The sequence below is a fragment of the Salmo salar genome, chromosome ssa24 (assembly GCF_905237065.1).
Source record: "Salmo salar chromosome ssa24, Ssal_v3.1, whole genome shotgun sequence".
NCBI lineage: Eukaryota > Metazoa > Chordata > Actinopteri > Salmoniformes > Salmonidae > Salmo > Salmo salar.
Genome location: NC_059465.1, coordinates 11,846,171 through 11,863,770, shown reverse-complemented (window position 1 = coordinate 11,863,770; position 17,600 = coordinate 11,846,171). Strand labels below are relative to the sequence as shown.

The 17,600-nt window shown below is 44.0% G+C and overlaps 1 protein-coding gene across 18 annotated transcripts in view; it reads left to right on the top strand.

The window, feature by feature from the left end:
• The window catches only part of arvcfb (ARVCF delta catenin family member b), a 250,535-nt gene that overhangs the window by 87,013 nt on the left and 145,922 nt on the right, over positions 1-17,600 (top strand). Inside the window, exon 1 of one of the 18 annotated variants that reach the window (XM_014170898.2) lies at positions 4,535-4,623. The exons of the other annotated variants lie outside the window; for them this stretch is intronic. The gene's annotated coding sequence lies outside the window, so the exon portion shown is untranslated. Of the gene's footprint in view, positions 1-4,534; positions 4,624-17,600 lie in introns of those variants that run through there. 18 annotated transcript variants of the gene reach the window in all.

Genomic DNA, 17,600 nt, shown 5'->3' with positions numbered 1-17,600 from the left:
CCCCTCGTGACATTTGGGGCTTGGAGTCTCTGAAATGATTTCTTGTCATGCAGTCCCTGGTCTTAAAGTATTGTTTATAACTCAGTTTGATTTATACTCTGTCAGAAATACCTAGAGGTTGCTGTTTATCATTTGGGACACGGAGGCCATCTTAATGGACCTCGGAATAAGACTTTAATAAGTTAATGGACAGCGAGGGAGACGAGCTTCTTTTACAACTCCTCTTGGCACTCTGTTGGAAGCCAGTCAGTCAGCTTATCAAAGGAATGTAAATATTGCTTACACTTTATAATGAGTAAGCATTAATATTCAACTATTTGTAAACGATTAGTATATATAAGTATTTCATCATGGACAGCGAGTGCGATGAGCTTAATTTTACGCCTCCACTTGGCACCCTGTTTGGAGACAGATATCAGAAGAATGGAAATATGCCTCCCGAGTGGCGCAGCGGTCTGATGCCGTGCTTGAGGTGTCACTACAGCCCCGGGTTTGATCCCAGGCTGTGTCACAGCCGCCCGTGACCGGGAGACCCATGAGGCTGCACACAATTGGCCAAGCATCGTGCAGGTCAGGGAGAAGGGTTTGGCCGGCCAGGATTTCCGTGTCCCATTGTGCTCTAGCGACTCCTTGTGACGGGCCAGCTGGACGGTGTGCGGCTGGCTTCCATGTTAAGCGAGCAGTGTGTCAAGAAGCAGTGCGGCTTGGCAGGGTCGTGTTTCGGAGGACGCATGGCTCTCGACCTTCGCCTCTCCTGAGTCCGTAGTGGAGTTGCAGCGACGGGACATGTGTAGAAACTACTGTAACTACCAATTGGATATCATGAAATTGGGGAGAATAATTGCCCAAAAATTAAATGATTATGGAAATAGCTGTGCTGTTATTCCTGTTGAAGATTAGGCCTATCAACGTAGTTACCAAAGTGTGTGAATCCTGACGCTTTCCGTTCCACTTAGTTGAGCCAGACACCTGTAACATATCATTTCCCACAACAACCTACAAGGAGAGATGCTCTTAGATAAAGAAAAGGTCTAAGAGATATCTGCAGCATTTACCAGTCTGTTGACGATTTCCTGTTCCTTAGAGGAAGCACGGAGTAGACTAGCAACACACAGAACCAGACTACAGCAGTTATTATTGCACAGAGCCAACTGATTAAATGGGAGTTGACTTCCCTGCCACGCATCTAATGCTCTCTATCCGGTCTCTCGTTTCCTGTTAAATTCATTCTAGATAAAGGGTTTGGAAAGCACATTAGGCCTATTGTAGCAGTAACACTGTGGTAAGTTCCTCAGCTCCCTCCTTTTCCACCTCGTAAACTGTGAAGTCATTTAAGTCACTGCTACACCAAAGCCAAGGGCTCTGTGTATTTTCTGTGCTCTCAACTTGCCACTTCAAATGACTTCACTGTATCACGGTCAGAGCACTGCATTGAAAAGGGGATATGGAGAGTTTGTGGAGTTCAGTGTCTACCACCATTTCCCTGGGGTTGGACCAAGCACTTCCAGTTAGGTTATTTGTGGCCATATATTGATCATTGCTCGAATGAAAGAAAATGCTAATTGTCACATGATTTGTCAATGACAGTGAAATACTGAACAAAAATATAAACCCAACATGCAAGAATTTCATTGATTTTACTGAGTTACAGTTCATATGAGGAAATCAGTCAATTGAAATTCTCTGGCAACAGCTCTGGTGGACATTCCTGCAGTCAGCATGCCATGTGCACGCTCCCGCAAAACTTGAGACATCACTGGTTGTGTGACAACATTTCACATTGGCCTTTTATTGTCCCCAGCACAAGGTGCAATGATCCGGCTGTTTAATCAGCTTCTTGATATGCCACACCTGACAGTTGGAGGGATTATCTTGGCAAAGGAGACATTCTCACTGACGGATGTAAGCAAATTTGAGCACAAAATGTGAGAGAGGTTTTTTGTGTTTAAGGAACATTTCTGGCATCTTGTATTTCCAGCTCATGGGACCAACACTTCACGTGTTGTCTTCATATTTTTGTTCAGTGTAGCTTGCAGCTAAGCTGTACATTGTTTAATTTTTCTTTGTGTGTGTGTGTACTGTCTCTTTAAAGGCTATATATACAGCAATGTGTCTTTTTATGGTTATAATTGTTGTCATTATAGTTGTTAATGTGGCTGTATTGTTACGTGCTGTTACAGTACTCTGTATTGACGTGTTATTGTATTTGCTCTGCGGTTGTGTTGGTGGAGAGTGGCTATTATTGGTTTAGGCCTGTATGTGTGTGGTCTATTGTTTCTGGTGCTGTGTTGCACTGCCCTGGTGGTGGTGACTTTGGGCTGTATTTTTGTCTGCTGGCGGTCTATAGCTCCATTATGTGTTCTGTATGGTAATGATGTGGTGGCGGGGATTGGGATGCATAGCGGGAGTGGTGGCGGTGCTGTGAGGGGCGTCGGTGAGCAGCGTGGGGCCTTGGAGTGTGACTAATCCAGGGGATCTCCTATGCTGTCGGTGGCTGCATGGCTGTCCTTCACGCATCATGCCTCCGCTGATGGGACTACACGCACAGCACAGAGCTTCATGCCCCAGCCACTAATGCTCTTCTAAAGTCAAACTGCAGACATTTTGGGGAGTGATATAGGAAGTAGTATTAGGCCTACTATACGTTTTCTCTATTTTTGTGTCCAGTAAGCCAACATTATGATGGGGAGGTTGTATTTGCACAACACACAGTTCCGTTTGACTCGTCATGTTCAAGTTCCTGCAATGAGGAGAGGAATCAACGTCTATGGTTAACTTTAGTCTTACTTCTAAGCCTCCTATATTACCGAGATTTCCACTGGCCTGTATGTACAGACATCTTTCTACGGCTTATCTACAAAGTCTCACCTGTTCCCCTGACTTATTTAAGGTCCTGTAAGACACGTGTGATTGGATAGAATTTGAACCAAATCTATTTCTTTATATTTTAATACTGTTACTAATTCTGACTCTAATCATTACATTCTAATCAGTGATCTTGGGGCAGCAGGTAGCCTAGTGGTTAGAGCGTTGGGCCAATGTTGTGTTTACAAAGGAGTAAAACAAGCTTACATTTTGGGTTCTGATTGGGTAAGGCAATTGAAACTAAGCTCATAAGGAATGTAGAAGTTATATTCAAGAATCAATTGATGTACATCATGAATTTAAAAGCGAACGAAAATGGGTGTGGCAATCACAGATTGCACCTTCAACTTCCTGAGTATGAAAGGAGAGAAGTGGGGGATGTATTATCTAGTGTATGAAGTAAATTCTACTCTTTTGTTCTCCATAAGCAGCGTTGGAAACATTCTAGTCACCTTCTCAAATTGTGTCCCGATAGGATTTCACTCCTACAAGTTCCATGTTGCTATTGGTATGCTAATTAATTGTTTGTATGTGGATGGGGGAAAATAGGGTTATTTACAATCAAATTGATTTAGAATATTTTCACACAGGCAGGTTTGAAGGACTACTAATTAGGCTTCTAGTGTGCTTAGTGAATACTATGTCTGTTGTTGGTTGTGGGTGCGCTGTTCTTCCCTTTGTGATTTGGAATGTTTCTCAAGGTACCAACCAAGTTCCACGAAGTCTGCCAAAAAGTGAGAATGTCATTTTTACAGCCATGTCTTCTCTCTCTCAGCTGCCAAGACATGAGCTATTTAAATGTTTACCACTCGGACAGGGGTACAACTGTTTTTCTGTTTTGTCTTTTTCACCCCCAATAAAAAGAGGTAATAACTGAACTCAGGCCAGTAGAAATGCTTAAGTGTCGCCTAAGAGTAATCATTCACAGAAGTTTGATTCATGATTTGTATTTTTCTCTTGTTGAGAACCAAAGCTTTGTGTTGTAACTGAAGCTTAGTATTGATTTCCTGTGTGTGTGTGTGTGTGTGTGTGTGTGTGTGTGTGTGTGTGCGCACACTCGTATTTGAGTGCTCTTATGCGTGTGCGCACGCTTGTGCATGTGTGTGTGACTCTGTGCGTGTGTGTCTGTATGTTCTCGTGAGAGAGACCGAATCCTATTCTCAGATGGTTGGAAAGTGTATAGGAATGTTAATTCGTGTGACTGTGCTGCTTTGGAGATAAGATTAAGGTGGGGGGCTTCAAGCATGTATGACGGGCCTTCTTTTAATAGATTCAAGATCAGGTTGACCCACTGCTTCCATACCACCATGAAAGGTGTTTTTTTTTCCCCACTAAAGGAATACTTTATGACCAGCCTCCAGTCACAGCAAACCAGACCTGTCTTTTGTCCCCCTGATCGAATCACAATCCCTGTCTCCTCTATTCTTAACAAATGGAGATATTTCATCTCTTCAAATGGAGATATTATAGAGAGCAAGTGAATTCAACTGCAGACTGAAGATGCATGTATTAGGGCTTAAGAAGGAATGTTTTTTTTAAAACTTATGCAAATTAACTACCGTTCCTTTGCAGTAACAAACAACGAACACACGCACACACACTTTTCCCCTTCCCTCCCTCTCCTCCCTACCAGAGTCACACTTTCAAGGGCATGGAATTGGCATGAAGTCTGAGAATCCAGCAGAAGGCAGAGAGAGATGGTTACACACGAGCTACACAACCCCCTAGCAACCTCTGACTGCAGGCTTTCCCTCACAGGTGCACCATATGCATTACAAGTTAGATTTTTTTCCTCTGTGTGTGTTCTCTCCGTCTCTCTCACTGTGTGTGTGTGTTCTCTCTATCTGCGACACCATTTTTCCCACGAGAAATTTCAGCATTTGGTGTTTTGTTGGTGGTGGAAACCGTTGTCTCTTGGCGCTGCTTCAGAATCTCCCATAAGTGTTCAATTCAATGGATGGGGTCATTGTCATCATATGGGGTCATAGCCATGGTAGACAAAATAAGCCTAAGCATGATGGAATGTTAATTCCTTTACTCAGGAACCACACCTGTGTGGAAGCACCTGCTTTCAATATAGTTTGTATCACTCATTTCCTTTTATTTTGGCAGTTACCTGTACATTCATCCATTACATCAGCACATTTGAAACCCCCGTGGTGGTGTGTGTGGTGTGTGTGTGTGTGTGTGTGTGTGTGTGTGTGTGTGTGTGTGTGTGTGTCTTTAAAATAACTCTCTCTGCGGTGTCGGCGTGCGTCAAGCTCTCCCAGTCGCGGACGAGACTTGGCTAGCTGCTTTCGGAGTCATTGTGGAGAGAAAGAGAGCCTCAGTGCTGTCTGAGGTTTACAGTGGGGTAGTATTGATTTATGACTGCCAAGGAGGCCTGGGATTGGCTGCGTCCCAAATGGCACTCAATTCCCTACATATATAGTACACTACTTTTGACCATAGCCCTATGTAGGGAATAGGACGGCGTTTGGGACAGCCGCTGTAAACACCAGGTGGGAGGGGAAACGGACCATTTGTTGGGTATGCCTGCCGGACAGCAATTGGCAGCATTAAATCGTTAGTGGTGGTGGTAATAATAAGCGTCGGAGGGAGGAACTCTCCAGAGATGAGTAGTAGTGGTGTGTAATATCAAATATCCTCCGTTTCTCTATCTTTGTTCTCTGCTGCCACCTGTAACCAGGCAACCCCGGCTTTAATTGGTAATAAAAGGAGGGAGTTCCACTTGAGCTGATTTCACATCGGATTTCAACAGGTCAGACCTGTTCTGTTTACCAATGCTCTCTACAGAGAGATGTTATCAAAGCAACTTGTGTGTGGTGAACCAATAGTCTGGAAAATCAAAGGGCACGTTACCATATTACAATTAATTTTAATCTAAGATCACAGATAATTCTTTTCCACAAATACTGTAAAGTATGGTCTCACTTCATCGATTCACCCATTTAGATTTGTTGATTAGGTCAGATTTCAGGGGTCTACACACGACGCAGATCAGACAAATTCAGGGCTTCCAGTCAAGGCTGACCTGGTTAGATCTTCACTGGACCGAGTCACTACGGGGCCACGAGGGCCACGGAGACCACCCATTGAGGGGACGGGGGTCCCTGACTCTGACTCGTAGGTCCATTGATCCTTATCTCATTCTACAAAGCGCCCGTGAGGCAGTTGGACTGCTGCACCCCAAACCCTGGCCCTATGTCTTTCAGTCTGTGACATACCAGAAGTCATTTCTACTCCTGAAGTCTAGCCGCCCATCCTCCTATCCTCCTATCTGCCCACTCCCCTTCTAAGGGCACCATCTAATTGACCTTCCACCCATAGCTGCAGCTAGCTGCCTGTATAAGGCTGCCTGACTATGTAGCTACAGCAAAAGAGTAGTGTGTATAGAAGCCAGGTTTCCAGCCAGCCTCCCAGCTGATTATGAAGGAGCAGCAGACAGAGCTAGATGAGGTTGGGAGGTGATGGAATGGAACTGCTCTGCTCCCCCCAGTCTAAATGAAAGGGCTGGGTCAGTCAGCAATTGAATGGCTCGCTCTCTGCATGGGAGATTGTGATTTTGATTGTGAGAAGAGCGAAGCTAGCAGATCTCTGCTGCAAGGTTGACTTGTCCCTCTGTTTCCCTCTTGCCATTGTCCTCCCCCTGTCTCCAGAGCCCTATTCTGTTCTCACTACTAAACCACAATGGCTCGCATAGACCCCTATGGACTCTGTCTCGCTCACTGTCTCAGAATAAATACCCCACAAAGTTGGGAAGTGTTACTTCCTCCCTTCATCTACCAGGGAGATTCAGATGGGGATCAATACTTTCTTTGTTCTTCTTTAACCTGTTTTCTTCCTGTGAAGTAATGAGCAGGGCCCCAACCTGAGGTGGGTGGTGTGCTGTGGCACAACATTTGCTGGCACTGACTGCTCTGAAAGTGATGGAGTCGGTGGGACTGTAGTGCATGAAAAAGACCTTTGTCTGTCTACACTGGAGCCAACCACGGTGTCTCTTTCACGCACGGAGTGACGTTGTTGTACCAATGTGTATTGCTACAGTATAGCCTTCTCTATCCAGTCCATAGTGTAACAAATGTAATCATTTGTTCCGCATGGGCTTGAATCGGACCGTACAGACAATAGAGTGGCCTTGGTGTTTTTTTTTGTTTTGTTGCAAAGGCATACTAGGGTTATTGTGCTGTGCCTGATTACTAAACACACAGGAAACACATTTCTTTGAAGGTTCTTCCCAAGCATTTATTTGGCTGTGTGTACTGAAGATATATTAAGTCTGTTTGTACTTTATAATCACGATTACCTGTGTTAGTGTTGCCAAACAAGTTTACTGTTATTGTCGTAGTCTTTTTATAGTGATTGCAATGCACTGGACTTTTTAAAATACCTCTGCGTTCAGTGTTGCTGTTTGAATTGTCTGCCTGAGGAGGCTAGCTAGATAGATCTGAGGCCCCAGATGCTCTGGGAGTGGAAGAGAAGGTCTATTTCATCAAACAGAACCACATATGGATCAAATCATATGATGCCAAGATGAAAGTAACTCTATGTAAAATGAGTACAGCAGGTAAGTCTGTTCTATACTTCTAATAGCATGAGATCAGATGATAGTAAACGTGAAATGGAAAGGTCATGACCACAACAATAGTTGTGAATGTATTAGCCGTCTGTATGCAAAGGTGCGTAGTGGAACACACCCACTTTGCACAGTATGTGTATGAAATGTTGATCTCTGACCACAGTCTTATTGTTTTATTGTGTAACTTCTGATTAACCATGGTATGTATACGTCAAATTGTAGACTGTGCAGTATAGCGCAGGTGCTGCAGTTGACGAATCCTCAAGACATGCCTCGTTTGGAGAGGCGAGAGGAGGAGTTTAGTATTTTATTTTACTGCGGTATCCGTGGTGCCCCGAAGGAAGTGCCAGAATAAAGACATGTTATCTTGGCCTCGACCCTACTTGACCTGATGCCACAAATGGCTGATGCTTCAAAAGCGAGTGGAAATCTAACGCTAAAACAACGGTTATCGCTGTCTCAAATTCTACAGTTTGCCATTTTGTCCCCATACTCAGGCTGAGTGACTTTATGTTATGTTAAGTAGCCTACTTAAAATTTCATAGCCAATTTCAGTGCGATTTTGTATTGCGGCAGGAAGTAAAAGGGTAGACTGTTGGTGGATGTTAACGAACCCCTGTGAGCACACTTTCTTTTTTTTTGTCTGAACACAATCATATCCCTTTCCCAGCTATGATACATTGCTAATTGGGTTTTTATATGCTGGGTTTTAACTCACTGAAGCTCCTAGCACCAGTGGCGACGCGGCCACAGATATTGGAGGAGCAGAATGCATTGGCTGGTACATGAACTGTACATCATTGAGAAATTGGATCGGTCTGTCTATTCCAAGTTTGTCTCTGGATGCTCTATAATTGCGATTTCCCCCAAATGTTCTTCTGTTCCCGTTACCGTCTGGGTTTGATGCCATTGACTTTATCTATGCCAGGAATCATTTGGCACATTTACCTTACAAAACAATGTCATTGTACACTCCAGAAATTACCATCCCTGCCTGTTTGATTTTACAATTATATTTATTATAGATATAATAAGGGCTCAAAAATGATCTCATGAAGAATGCATGAACCCCATTTAAGAGCAGAAATATGGGACACTCGTTGACCATCATATGAATGAGGCAAGTTGTATCCGCTTTCAGGTCCCTCTTGTAACAAGGGCGTTGTTCTTTGGTTGATAACCCCTCCTTTTGAAAGGAAATCTTTTCTCTAGTCATTCTTTTTGGCACTCATTCAGATCGTAGGTCAGTCTCTCCCCCTGACGGTCTCTGTCTCTGTGTGTTCTTCCAAAGGTGTGTTTTTGCTGCCGATTGCACTGCAGCAGAAGACACTATTCTGATCAACACTGTGCAGTTTGTGTGCATGGGTGTGTATTGGAGGAAATATGGCAGGGAATATCTCTCTGAAAAGCCGCTAATGGATATGAATCTCTTGTCCAGTGAACAGTCAATAATCAGGGCGTAGAATCAAGCATGGCGAATCAGTCAATCTTTCAACGTTATCATCCACTGCTCTCCTATCAAGGCTTTATTTTGGTTAATAGACACTTATTAGAGTGCGCTCGCAGGTGAGATCAGCTCCTCTTGCCGCTGCACCTGCATTCCTCAGTGTCATTGAGACAGAGTTCCGAACAAGCACGGCGGATGATTTCGGTTGATGGATGGTGTGCTGGGGCTGGTTGGGTGTGTCACAGCAGTTTCCTGCTCTGGCTCGGTTTCCTCTCCATCTCCAGGTGCCTTAACATAGTTACTCTGACGCCATAACAAGTCAATCTCCGGTGGCGGGAGGGATGAGGAGGAGGATGAGGGGGGGGGCGGGCCATGTCAGTCCTCCTGACGTTTTGTTAAAACCAAATGGAGAGCGAGTGAATCGTATGCGAGTAGAGAGAAAATGTGTGTGCAGGTGTTAGAATCAGTGTCCTGGCCACACGCAGCCTGAAGCTCTCCTTGAAGAGCACAGCAGCACTTTATCCTGTCGGGCACCAACAGTCAGACCCCACGGGACCCAAAGGCTCAGCAGGGTCAATAGAGATGCACTGCCCTATCTGGGGAATGTGACAGGACCTAATTCAGCTATTTGTAATGTTCTTTATATCCCCAACGGAGCAGGAAGGGAATGGCTGGTCAGGTGGTATGAGCAGTGTGCCGCTGTTGAAAGCCATCACTTTGAAAGGATACCTTCTTGGTGCGAACCATATATTAGCCTGTGAAGTTTGTGGTTGTAGTGTTTTAAGCTCTTCTTTTACATAATGCAATCGATTAACTGGGAAGTTTCTAACGCTGAGTACTTTGTGCTCCGGAAATAATCCCCGCATTACAGTTTTTAATGTGTAATAGATTTGGCTCTGTCGAACTTAGAGAAATCACAGAAGTATGTGAAATGATAAGGTTAGATTTGGTCGTTAGCCAAGTTGGCTTGTTATTGTAGTGTCCGCATGATATCTGCAGTGGTGTAGTTGGCCTTGGTAATTAGACAGTACCTTCACTCACAATCAGGATGTCTTGGCTCCTATGCTGTGTTTTGCTGCATTGTGAGTGAATATCACCCATCCCACACCTACACTGATTCCAGGCAGCATCACTGAGGTGTGTCGTAAGGGCTCGGGGGAACACAGAGTACAAAGTCTTCCTCATATCTGATTTTAATACCAAGGAATAGAAATTGGCAGCCGAATTGGATTTATTTTTTCTAAAAACAAGTAATGACATTGTGTTTTGAACCGATGAATTCATGTAACCCATAGAGATCCTATTATAGGATCTCTGATGTTGTGTGTGTGTGTGTGTGTGTGTGTGTGTGGTATTCCCCATGCTGTCCCTGTGGCCTCTCCTCAAAGTTTCTCCTCTCCGTCTTGGGACGAGGCAGAGTTATTAATTGGTGTTCCTGAGCAGACCGCCTGCTCCACCCCACACGACCGAGCCAAGGGTTTGCTGTAAAATCTCCAAGATGGCTCCGAGTAATTCTCCCATCTTTGAATAGATTAAGAGGGAATTGTTGTGAAAGATGAGAGGGAGAAAGTAGTCTGTTTTATAGACTCACAGGAGATCTCACATTTTCTCATGCTGTATTCAGCTGTGTGTTTTCTGTATTCAGCTGTGTGTTTTCTGTATTCAGCTGTGTGTTTTCTGTATTCAGCTGTGTGTTGGATGTATTCAGCTGTGTGTTGGATGTATTCAGCTGTGTGTTGGATGTATTCAGCTGTGTGTTGGATGTATTCAGCTGTGTGTTGGATGTATTCAGCTGTGTGTTGGATGTATTCAGCTGTGTGTTTTCTGTATTCAGCTGTGTGTTTTCTGTATTCAGCTGTGTGTTGGATGTGTTCAGCTGTGTGTTGGATGTGTTCAGCTGTGTGTTGGATGTGTTCAGCCGAGCGTGGCACATTGTTGTTGTCCTGAACATTCTGTAGTGGCAGCCTGTCTTGTCAACCCGTGTTAAAACCCTCAAATGGCAGTTTGCTGTTATGTTGCACCTGACGTTTGGTTTGAGCACTTGAGGTAATTCCAGGTTTGTCTCATTTTAATGTCACAGGGAGAGGGAGCGGTGCTACAGAAATCACAAACGTCTGCCAAATGGATATGGCCTCTATCTCGAACACTCTCCCTCTCTCATGGATGTGTCTTCTCCTTTTCAATGCCTGCTGTTTGTCAGCTCTGATGTACCTGCCGTGATATCTGTTGAGTAGTCGCCAGCTTTCCATCAAACCACGACCACGAGAACCACAGGACAACATGACATGGAACGTAATTACACCAACATTCTAGTACATTCTCGTGACTTTGCATTGCCATCACTGTGGTGGATACAGTATTTATTTTTCAATGTAGGTCTATAGTGTTGTTATTTATCACTTACTTGGCCATCTTCACAATAGCTCTTGGAATACAAAATAGCATTGTAGTCTGTTTGAATGAAAACAAATATATTGTCGTTGGCATGAAACACTGAATGATTCTATTGGGAAACAAGGTTTTGATTGTTGGTGTGTCCAGGCTAAGTCCCAAAGCCCTGACACTGGCTGTAAATTGTACCTATAAAACTCAGGCATTACTGAAATGCATTGGCAGCCTCAAGTTGGCCTGGACTGTGGGTTCTACTCAATCTAATCCTGTAACAGGGAGTTACCGGGGTAAGGCACAGAATAACAATCTTCCCACATATTCCGTTTGTCTCTTAACAATTCATATGAATTGCACATTCATGCATGGCCTCCAAATATGTAATAAGAAAATTGCAACCAAAAGCACAGAGTCTGTTCAGTAAAGGAGCGGGATGATGAAATCTGTCTGACTCAGACTGACTCAGTAAGACAGTCACGTGACAATCATTAATGTGATGACTGTTATTTATCAAATAATTACCTACTATGTTTACTTCACACTCGATTTAAATTAATAATGTAACAATTAACTCATGGGGGATGGTCTGGCTATCCTCAAACATTTGCCTAGCCAATGGGTGTCCTTTTTGATCCTCACCAAGGAGAGTCATGACAACTGGTTGTCTGTCTGTCAGTTAACCCCCCCATCAACCCACCTCAACCTCCTCCCCTCTCCAGAGAAGAACCACAGTGCCTGGAAGAGAAATAATATCCATGAAACATTAATGAGAATCCCATTACCTCCTACATCTTTTCCCTCGGTCTTCCCTTCAACCTCCCGCCTCTCAGAAAGCCCATCTCAATTGGTTTCTGTCACATTAACCTTTTGACATGTACCAACACACATGTGCAGTGGTCCCTGCAGCGGACGCTTAAACCGGTGTGATTAGAACGATTATTTGGAATGTCCAGTTTTGATTGACGCAACAGTCAGCATTTTAAATGGCAACATCCTTTTTTTTCTCTCACAGAAACAGTTTGTCAAACACAGTCCTATTATTTGTAAGGAAAACAACAATGAAGGCAATGCGAGTGCCAGCCAGGGGGGAAAGCTTTGCGCTAGACTGTGCAAATGCCTGCATACTTGATCATGGGAAACACTTGGGAGGTTCTTGGGCTCTCATTGAAGAGAGAAGTTTGTCAGGTACAGTAAAGCCTCAAACATAAATTCTCGGCAAAGTGAAATGGCCTACTTCTGTGTGAATCAATGAGGAGCTGGAACACCTCAATTCAAACTCTTATAAAATAATTTCTAATTGACAAGTTGAAATATAGCCTATAGATAATTAGCATGAAGTGTGTCGTGGTTCGAGGGCAGTGCGGGTTAATTGTCCTGTTGCGTAACAAACACATTTTGGAACAGTGAGAGCATTCTGACATCACACATAAAAAACTAACGCTGCTGGGGGGGCGGGGGCGTTAGAGATAATTGGAACTCACATGTGGAAAGGTTATTAAGGCATGTGGTAGAGACTACAAGTGCCCAGTGTCTCGGAGCAGGGATGCTGATCTATGAACAGTTTTGCCTTTTTGATCATAATGAATAAGACGGGATACCTGAGTACCCCTACTCTGAGACAATTGGTGAATACAGGCCCAGGATAATTAATAATACTGACAAACTATAGATTACATTTACACTGAAGTCTGTGGCGTGTAGAGGGACGGCAGACCTAAATACTTAGACCATCTGAAATATGCCCTAAGCAAGCCATACTCTGGATCTATGAATACTTAGAACTCAATGAAGTCTAGTGTGAGCATTTCTATTTAAAGGTACATGGGGTTCATTTGGCTTTAACACTTACCTGATTTTAGTTTTTATGAGGCCTGATATTAAGACACAGTTTCAGCATCAGTGAACTGTGTTTTCAGGGTATATTTCACTAGGATATGCTTTTTAGAAACTACTGTCGCTGTGTGTCAAATATTGTTACCCAATTCCCCTTATAGCGCACTACGCCCACAGGGCGCAGGTCAGATGTAGTGCACTAAAGAGGTAATAGGGTGCCATTTGGGATTCAACCTCTGGCTCCAGCTATCTGAGTAACGTATAATGCGTTCTATTTAAGCCTCAAATTCTTTTTGAACTCCTATTTGGACGAGGAGGTTCATTTTTCCTCCTGAATGACTGACGGAATGGAAACTCTGAATTCAAATAATTGAATGTGCAGCTACCTGGATTTACTTCTGGGATAATCTGATGAGGACTTTATTTTTTTCTGGCTGAACAATCACATGTGACTAGAAGAACAAAACAGGAAGACCTACAGCGTGTGGTTAGAAATCCATACAGCCAGGGCTGTAAAGAGCAGTACGAACCGAGTAGCCGTAATCTTGTTTTGTGCTCAGTCTCCGGTGACCAGTGGTTTGCAGTTAATGACAGTGGAGCTGCCTCTCCTTTCCGTGGCCAGCTCAGGAAATGGTGACTTACCCAGCGTTCTATAAATACATCTTTTTTTTTTCTTACTGTAAAAGTTGTGGTTAATTACATTGGGCTGACTTCTATAGCTTCCGGCTGTATGCGCTAGCCCTGGGATGAAATGCAGTAGTTGACTTGGACAGCATCACTCAACTCCTGTTAAAGGGTTCATTGGTGATTAGTAATTGCTTTCTCAGTAGGCTAGAGATTTCAATGTTTTGTAAGATGAGGAGAAAAGTGGAGACACGCACTACATGATCAAAAGTCTGTGGACACCTGCTCGTCAAACATCTCATTCCAAAATCATGGGCATTAATATGGAGTTGGTCCCCCTTTTTGCTGCTACAACGGCCTCCACTCTTCTAGGAAGAAGATGATGTTGGAACATTGCTTCCATTCAGCCACGGTCATTAGTGAAGTCAGCACTGATGTTGGGAGATTTAGGTGGCTCGAAGTCGGCATTCCAATTAATCCCAAAGGTGTTCGATGGGGTTGAGGTCAGGGCTCTGTCCAAGCCAGTCAAGTTCTTACACGCCGATCTCGACAAACCATTTCTGTATGGACCTCGCTTTGTGCACGGGGGCATTGTCATGCTGGGCCTTCCCCAAACTGTTGCCACAAAGTTGGAAGCACAGAATTGTCTAGAATGTCATTGTATGCAGTAGCGTTAAGATTTCCCCTCACTTGAACTAAGGGACCTAGCCGAACCATGAAAAATAGCCCCAGACCATTATTATTCCTCCACCAAACTTTACAGTTGGCACTTTGCATTGGGACAGATATTGTTCTCCTGGCATCCGCCAATCCCAGATTCGTCCGTCGGACTGCCAGATGGAGAGGCGTGATTCATCACTTCAGAGGACGTTTACACTGCTCCAGAGTCCAATGGCGGCACGCTTTACACGACTCCAGTCGACGCTTGGCATTGCGCATGGTGACCTGAGGCTTGTGCCGGCTGCTCAGCCATGGAAACCCATTTCATGAAGCTCCCGACGAACAGTTTTTGTGCTGACGTTGCTTCCAGAGGCAGTTTGGAATTCTATAGTGAATGTTGCAACCGAGGACAGATTTTTACGCGCTACACACTTAAACACTCAGCGGCCCCGTTCTGTGGGCTTGTGTGGCCTACCACTTCGTGGCTGAGCCGTTGTTGCTCATAGATGTTTCCACAACAACAGCACTTACTGTTGACCGGGGCAGCTCTAGCAGGGCAGAAATTTGACGAACTGACTTGTTGGAATGGTGGCATCCTATGACGTTGCCAGGTTGGAAGTCACTGAGCTCTTCAGTAAGGACATTCTACTGCCAAAGTTTGTCTATGGAGATTGCTTGGCTGTGTGCTCAATGTTATACACCTGTCACCAAGGGGTGTGGCTGAAATAACTGAAACCACAATTTTGAAGGGCTTTCCACACACTTCTGTGTGTGTGTGTGTGTGTGTGTGTGTGTGTGTGTGTGTGTGTGTGTGCGCGTGCACATACATATTAGTGTTTAAGTGTTCCCTTTATTTTTTTGAGCAGTGTATATATGTGTGTGTGTGTATATTTATATGTATGTATATATATTTGTGTGTGTGTGTATATACAACATACATATTAGTGTTTAAGTGTTCCCTTTATTTTTTTGAGCAGTGTATATGTGTGTGTGTATATTTATATGTGTGTGTGTATATATATATATATATATTTGTGTGTGTATCTCACCTCGTCTCTGTCTTATATGTAACCGCCACCCTACCCCCCTTTCTTCTCCTCTGAGTGGTCTGAAGCTAATTAGCAAGGCTGGCTGATTTAAACGATGACAGGAGATGTCATTGTCTGTGTCATGGTCTTTATAACGACCTTCACCACACACACACACACACACACACACACTCACTCTGCACATGCAGTATAATGCCCTAGAGCTTATAGCTCCACTGTCAGGCTCCAGTTTCCTTTACTTCATTTGTTTGTTACAGTGATTAGACTTAACAATTCCCACCAATTTAATATGTTGTTTCTTCCCTCAGCCAGTGCTCTTATTTGCTCGCCAACAATATGTCCTTCTTAATTAAATTATAATTGGTGTGAAACATGTTCATTGTCGTCTAATGAACTGTAACCCCCCCCAATCACCTTCTATGTAATGTTATGACAGCGTACCAGTACCCTTGTCCTCACTCTGCACAACCACAGCCAGGAATAGACCTAGACTTTAACCCAAATGGACCCATGTTGCCTACTGCCTATATAGTGCACTACTTTTGACCTGGGCTTTGGTCAAAAGTAGTGCAGCGGATAAGGTATCATTTGGGGGACAGCCTTAGAGACGATAATGTCCTCTCAGCAGCTTTTGATCTCCTGGCTGCCGATAAACACGTCTCTCATCCTAACCTGAGATCAAGTCCTGCTTCCCTCCGTGGTTTCTCTGGATGGATTCCGATGAGAGCAGAGCCCTGCACATGCCTTCCTGGGTTGCAGTACTTGGTGTTACATAATTGAACAGTACAAGGTTTAGGCTGCCCTGTCAAGCACAAATCCCAGCGCGGATCTTTTATTCAAACTGGCAGCGTGTAAACTCCTACCTGCTCTAACTTCTGTTGCTCCATCAGGTAGACTGATCATCCATATGTTCTAGATGAGAACGGGGCGCTGGGATGAATTCACAATCAGCCTCCTGGGGTCGGACACGCACACATGTAAGCGCACAGAAGGCTCCCGAGTGGCACACAGACCCTGGTTCGATCCCGGGCTGCATCACAACCGGCCGTGATCGGGAGTCCCATAGGGGGGCGTACAATTGGCCCAGTGTCGTCCAGGGTAGGCTGTCATTGTAAAATAAGAATTTGTTCTAACTGACTTGCCTAGTTAAATAAAAAAATCAAATGTGTACACACATACACACACACACACACTTGTTTTACTATTCTTGTGGGGACCAAACAATTGATGCCCATTCAACATTTTATTTTCCCTAAACCTAAGTCTAATCTTAACCCTAAACCTAACCCCTAAGCCTAAAATAGCCTTTTTCCTTGTAGGGACCGGCAAAATGTCCCCCAGTTTTTTAGACATTTTCATTGTTTTACTATCCTTGTGAAGACTTTTGGTCCCCACAAGGATAGTAAACACACATGCATACTGCAGTGAGTTAGTCTCCTACCACTCCTGTCTAATCACTGTCTGATCTGATTCCCAGTGCTGTCTTTGAAGTGTGTGTAATAATGAACACTGATCTCTTTCCTGGTTTTATACTGTAACTGTTGCGGTCCGTTTCAGGGACAACGTTTGACCCTTTTTGCCAATTTTTGTTGTAACTTATCGTCCTCCACAGAACCTGGCCGGAGTCCAGATTTGGTTCTGTGTTGCCGACATTGGCCCCAATATAATGTTTGATAATTAATTTCAATAATGATATCAAAGTATACTTTTCTAGAGTAAAATAAAAAAATGGAGGCAAGTGGTATTTTTGTAGGCTGTATTGTAGGTCTTGAGTTGTTGCTTCGAAGCAAATTGAACCTTTCTTCACAGTGGAACTGTTGTCCCAACTAGGAATAGAATTAATTCCCCTTTAGAACTAGAGCCTCCAGTGTTCTTATAAAACTCCTTCGCCTTAGAACCAGAGCTTCCGGTGTCCATATAGAACTTTCACCTTAACTAGAGCCTCCAGTGTTCGGCTGTTTCTCCCCTGATTCATTCTGTGTGCATGAACCTATGAGGAGTACAGATGTATGTGGCAGAGAGGTGAGGTGTGCTGTGATGTAATCAAACAGCAATCTCAGACAGTGGCTTAAAGTGCAAACATCGATTATTCTCTCTCTGCTACTGGGGCCATGCCAATCCCTATGAAGATCATAGAGGGGAGGTTGAGGGGTGG